The sequence below is a fragment of the Dromaius novaehollandiae genome, chromosome 2 (genome assembly GCF_036370855.1).
Source record: "Dromaius novaehollandiae isolate bDroNov1 chromosome 2, bDroNov1.hap1, whole genome shotgun sequence".
Lineage (NCBI taxonomy): Eukaryota > Metazoa > Chordata > Aves > Casuariiformes > Dromaiidae > Dromaius > Dromaius novaehollandiae.
Window position 1 is genome coordinate 114,986,084 of NC_088099.1, and position 6,032 is coordinate 114,992,115.

The window sequence follows — 6,032 nt, forward strand, 5'->3', positions numbered from 1 at the left end:
GAAAAGCTCATAACAGGTGCCAGGAAGAAAGTGTCCTAAGTCGTCTTCTTCCATCTGCATTTTTAGATTTTGCCTCTAATATAAATCATAATCATCTCTCTAGTATTGCTAACGACTTCTCTTAACATAAAACAGCGCGAAACCAATCCACTCATAACAATATCATTACCTGGAGTGGTGCAAGTAGCAGCCATAAAACTGGGGAAGGTTTATTCATTAGCTCTTAACTAAAGATAGGAGCAATTGCAGTAGATATATAGACACTTAAGATCCATGCAGATAACCCAAAAAAAGCCAAGGCAAGGTCATACCAACTCCAAAGGGCTCAAAGCCTTTCTTTAAACAACTGTCTAGATTTTACAAAAGATGGCGATAAAGGTCCTCAGCTGATAAAGCAACAAAGTAAGGCTCAAGGAGCTTATAAAAGAACTTTTCTAAGACTTCTTTGAGTTCAGGTATAATAATGAATTGGTAAGAAAACAGCTATGTATGTTAGCAGGGCTCTGACTTCTGTTACTCAGTTAATAAACCCATTCAGTGTCATAACAGAAATGAAAGACAGAGTTTGAGCTAATATTTATTTCATACCATCTGTCAGTAGAATCTAAGTAGAGTCTAATGAGGTAGTTAAAAATACAAGCTGATCTGGAGAATAAATGACCAATCAACATTTATACTACTCCATCTGCAATAGACTACGCAAAACAAGAAATGCCAAACATTCATGCCCAGCCCACCTCTTCATTAGATAAAATCCAAAAAATGTCAAGAGAAAGTTGTTCTGAATATGTGTATTAATAGTTTGGTAGCAGGTTAATCATTACATACTTTGTGATCAACAGTTCTTTCCAGTTTTGAAGAGGGCTAACTATACTAGTCTTCCAGACAATTTCAACAGTATAAAAATCTTTTAAACATGACAGATCAGTTCAACAAATACATTTTCTTTTTATATATCTGTATGCTCAATTTTAAGCAAGATATTCTACCTTGGCCATTTGCACGTGCTAGTATTTCTGCTAAAAGGATATCCAGGACTTTTCAATCTAGCTAAATTCATGCTGCAACAGGTTTTGTAGCAATTTAAACAGACAACAGTGCAAAGAAACCACCACTTAAGCCTATGATTGATAATCTCTACTGAAAAATGAATGCTCATGTTTATTAAGTTCACGCTTTTAATCCCAATGTAAATGGTAGGGCATTCACTCCCCCTCCAAAATAACACCAAAGATACCTTACCTTGACTTTTCATACAAGTACTTAATCAACCTGCTTATTATCAAATAGTTTATCTATTGTGCAAGGCTGTTGTAAGAAACTGTAAATGAACTTAGTTTGTTGCACCAAGCTTGCTTTCTTACACAACATCTGTCGTAAGTTTTGTTGTCTATAGCATTCAGATTTCACAAATAATTCTGAGTAATTCTTTGTGTGGGAGAGCAACACACAAAGGGATGGCAATGGGAAGGGAGAAATCCTTGCATCTTTCAGATTCCGCTGTCATCTTTCTGAAAGAACCAAAAACTCTCGTCAACTATCTGTATGCCAGCCAGACTTGGCGATTACTAGAGAAAAGCCATGAAATCAAAGAAGGGACTCGCATACTGAACAGCAGAAGACTGACATCAGCACAAGAACATTGCCACTGCCCACTGCATGCTACGAACAACATTTGCACTCCTTGTTTTTTTTATCTCACAAGACACACATAGGAAAGCATAAGTACTAAATAAAAACATGACACACGCAGAGCACTACCTTCCCCACAAAGTATTCTGCCATAGCTCAAACCCTGCAATTTTATCTGAGCAGACAGTTCCTCAAGCTTGAACAGAGACCTACTGAACTCATATACGGTGAGATTAAGGTCTCCAGCTCACCAAGTCACAAGGTTAGCTGTGAATCTGAGTTTTCATCTAAAGAATTAAGAAAATCAAGTGACATCCAACATCTGCACAGACCTGAAATAGTAAGAACAGGTGTAATATTCTAATGTCTCACAGCTTTGCAACACCCATGGTACTTCCTGGGCTCACCATGTCCCTCAGCTAAGTAACTAAGATGTAAACACAACCAGGTTGCCACCAACTTCCTCACTGAAAAAAACCAAAACCCTTGCTGCTTCAAATCTAGAGCAGAAGTGCCTCCCCTTCAAATCATGACATGTCAATAACAATAAATTATTTTATTAAAAGTTTATGATTTCTTATAGACATGATGATCTCACCCTTTGCTAGCATTCCAAGATTAAAATGCTTTTTCCTGGAATGTAAGTATATTTGGGGTATGTTTCACATCTGTCTGATAGCTTTTTATTCCTATAAGCATCACAACTTACTTACTTCTCTGTATGAAAGTGCTATCTTGTCTCAAAAGCTATCTTGCAATTAAGAGATATAAAATTCAGAAGCCACGCTAAGATTTTCTTCCACATGGCTCACAAAGGAAAGGTACAGAACATAACAGAGTCCAAGCAATATCCAGAACACATCTGGTTGATAATACTGATATTAAACTGCTCATTTATGTGGGACTTTTGATTAAAGAAAATCCTTTCACTTATCAGCTATCCAATCTCTTAAAAAAAGACTGGATATTAATGATGGTACCTAGGCAGCCAGGCTGGAAAGATGAACTATGCAAGTGAGACTGACATTCTTTCATTTCTTGCCCTTCCTTTGTTGCTTAGTGTCACCTGTGCTGTGCGAGCTACCGCGCTCCACCTCAGAGGCGGCTGCGTTTCAGCGACAGACTCCGCAGCTGAGCGTATTTTTCCGCAAAACAACTGGCGAGCCTTTAGCGTTTAACGGAAGGCGCTAGAAACGAGTCACGCACCCGCCCTACGCTTTTTTTGACGAGACCAGGCTGCCCTAGCGGGGCGGCACGGCGAAACCCCGCGGAGCAACTTCCGAGGCTACCAAATTCCCGAGCGCGAGGCAGGGCGGCGTGCTGCGGCGGCGCTCCCCGCGCCGCCCCATGCCGCACTCCGCCGTTCGCGCCCCGGCCGCAACCGCCCCGCCGCCGCCTTCCCTCCCCGCAGCCCCCCAACACAAAACGGACAGCGGAGGGGCAGGGGCGGGCGGCGGCGAGGGCTCAGCGGGCGGGAGAGGCGCAGCCGCCAGACGGTGACAGCGGCAGCCATGGCTCCCGCCGCGGCACTGACAGGCTGACAGCGGAGAGCCGCTGCCCGCCGCTGACATGCCCGGCGGCGCGGGGGGGAGCGCGGCAGCCCCGCCGCCCGGGGCAGGCGGCCCTCGCGGCGTGGGTGGGGGGTGAGGAGGTGCCCGGAGGGGCCGGACAGCGGCGCGGAGCCCCGACTGGGGTTACACCCCCCGCGAGGGCGCCGGCGGAGCGCTGCCCCCCCGCCGCCGCTGCCCGCCCGTTAGAAGAAAGGGGGGGCGGGACCCCAGGGGCGCGGCCGCGGGGGCCAGCGAGAGGCTCGCACGCACACCCGCGGCGGGGGGACGGGAGCGTGCGCCCGGGCGGAGACGGGGACGGGGTGGAGAGGTGCTGCGCGGTCCTTACCTTCTCCCGGGAGCAAGCGGCAGGACGCGTCCTCCTTCTCCTCCCCGCTCCCCCCAGCCCCGCGTGACGGCCCTGTCGCGGGGGTCCGACGCGGCGCCCGGAGGCTCAGCCCCTGCTCCCACCGCCGCGCTCGCCGCTGTGGTTGTCGGGTTTAGAGATACCCCTCCCCCCGCTCCCTCCCTCTCGCTCACCCTGCGCTGCCGCTCCCCTCCCCCCGCCCTTTACACAACGTCGGTTTTGGAGTAGCGCTCCGCCGAGCTCCCATTGGCCGCGCCCGGCCCACGTGGCCTCACACAGGGCACGAGACACGGGCGGGCACGCGCTGCCGCCAACGTTACGCGGCTGGGGCGGCGGTTGGGGAGGGAGAGGCGAGGGGTCAACGTCATTGTACCTCCTCCCCTGAGGGAGAGGGACACGCGCGCGCGATCTGTCCCGCTCGTTTCTGTCGCGCAGGAAGAGCGGCTCCATCCCGCGCGCACGCACACGACAAGGAATAACGGGATCGCAGGGAGCCAGGAGCCGGGGCGGGGGGGGGGGGGGGGCGAGGGGAGGTGGCGGTGACGGGAAGGAGCGAGCAGTGCGCACGCGTCGCCCTGTCCGCTCTGTTGTTGGCTGCTGCGACTGGAACATTCTGGAAATGGCAGCGGCTGCGGCGGCCCGGCTGCGGCGCCTTCGACATCGAGGCAGGGACGGGACGAGGGGACGAGAGCTTTCAAGCCCTTTCACGACGGGAGCCGACCTGGAGCCACCGGCGCAGCCCCCCCATTCCCATCCCACCCGGCGCAGCCGCTCCCTCCCTGGGGAGGGCTTTTCCGGCGGCGATGGCGCAGTGAGTTTTAACAACTGGCGCAGTGCGCATGCGCGGTGGGTACAGCCCAGTGGCTGTATCGCATCCCAATGAGGCGGGCGCGGCGGGTTACGGGCTCTAGCGGTCAAGGAAGGAGCCACTGCCCCCGCCGGTTAGGGGCCGCCTTATTATCGAGCCTGCACACGCACACACACGCCCTGCGCACGAGGAAGCTGTAGTTAAAGGGCGCGCACCTGTTGGGAGCAGCCCCTGGAGGCAGGTGCGTGTGATGCGGTGCCGGAGAGCCGGGGGGGGCGGGCAGTTGGCTTTTCGCGTAGCCGCCCAGGGGACGAGCCATCGGCTGCTGCGGCACGGCCAGTGCTTTCTCCTGCGCCTCGCATTGCCTGCAGGCACATTGCTCTCCCCCCCCCCCCCCCGCCTCCCCTTCGCTTCACTTGGCTGGGGATGGAGCAAGTGCAGGTGAAGAGCTGCAGGATCAGCTATAAGGGCTATGCTGCCCCCAAACTCAGGAGACAGACACATCATGCAACTTGAAGCTTGGGCCTGATTGCAATTTTTTTTTAAAAAAAGCTTGCGTGCATTTTCTCCTTTCACAGGGAAGGTAGGCCAGATGTCACATAGATGCATCAGGAGTTACAGAAGTAGACTGATGCTAGTGGTAGTGTTAAAAAATAGTCATTTGTCTGTGCCTCTTATCATGAAACAGTTTTTGCATCTGCTTATTAGAATAGCATTATGTGTTAAAACTAAGGAATTATGTGCTTCGGTACTCATGAAATGGATTTTCAAATAGTATCCTTCATGTTGCTTCTGTAAGAAGCAGAAGGTAGTTGGGCTGTCATATTTGGTATTTTGAGAAGAGGGCAGCTAAACAAAGCTCTTCCATTTGTTCTGCTCCTAATTGCCATGCTTAGCTTGTTTCCAGATGACTTTCAACTGCTCATGTGTAGAAAGCAGGACTTCCTTAATTATGCAACTCACAAATGTACATTTTTCAGAATTAAAAGATAATATTCTCAAAATGAAAGTAATTCTGAAATGTGAATGGAATTAGCTAAATATCCTAAAATATACCCCTTGAATAATTCACAGCCTACCAAGAGAAAGTAATATCTATTTCTACTTGAAAAGGTGAATGTACTGTGGTGTTTTTCTTACATATAAACAGGCAGACTGTTCGTCATGCCCACCATCTTCAATGATCATAGACATGGTAATGAATAAATAAGCAGAGAAGTGGATTCTAATCTCATTCTTACCTATTCAGTATACCTCAGATAATACTTTAAGATGAGCTACTGCATGGACTTCCTCAGTACTTTTATATCCACCCATTGTGGTCCAGGATGGGTAGACATGGTTGGCATCACAAGTTTCAAAATACCCATTGTTTAGGCAGACTTGTTTAATTTGTTTTTAGAACTTTGTTGTACAAATCATGGTAGGGATCAGTTGTGTTAGGTAAAGCAACTGCCCTCACTTTTATTTGATTAAATCAGTGTACCTTGTATACAGTCAGCTGACCAGAAGCAGGTATGCAGGCACCAGTGACCACATAACAAAGGGAGTTGCATACATTTCCTATTCTTTAATGTCTAGTTGATTACAGTGGTCATCACTTGAGGTGGCTAGCAGATTGAAGAGTAGACAGAGACTATAACTAACACCGTAAGTGGAGTAACAAGTATTTCCCAAG

At 49.3% G+C, this 6,032-nt stretch overlaps 1 protein-coding gene across 2 annotated transcripts in view; it reads right to left on the reverse strand.

Annotated features, from left to right (window-relative positions):
- Positions 1-3,739, reverse strand: part of ANKRD12 (ankyrin repeat domain 12) — a 70,484-nt gene extending 66,745 nt beyond the window's left edge. The window contains exon 1 of one of the 2 annotated variants that reach the window (XM_064507210.1): positions 3,720-3,739. The gene's annotated coding sequence lies outside the window, so the exon portion shown is untranslated. The other variant, XM_026094317.2, reaches the window with a different exon arrangement.
- Positions 3,740-6,032: the final 2,293 nt, after the last annotated feature.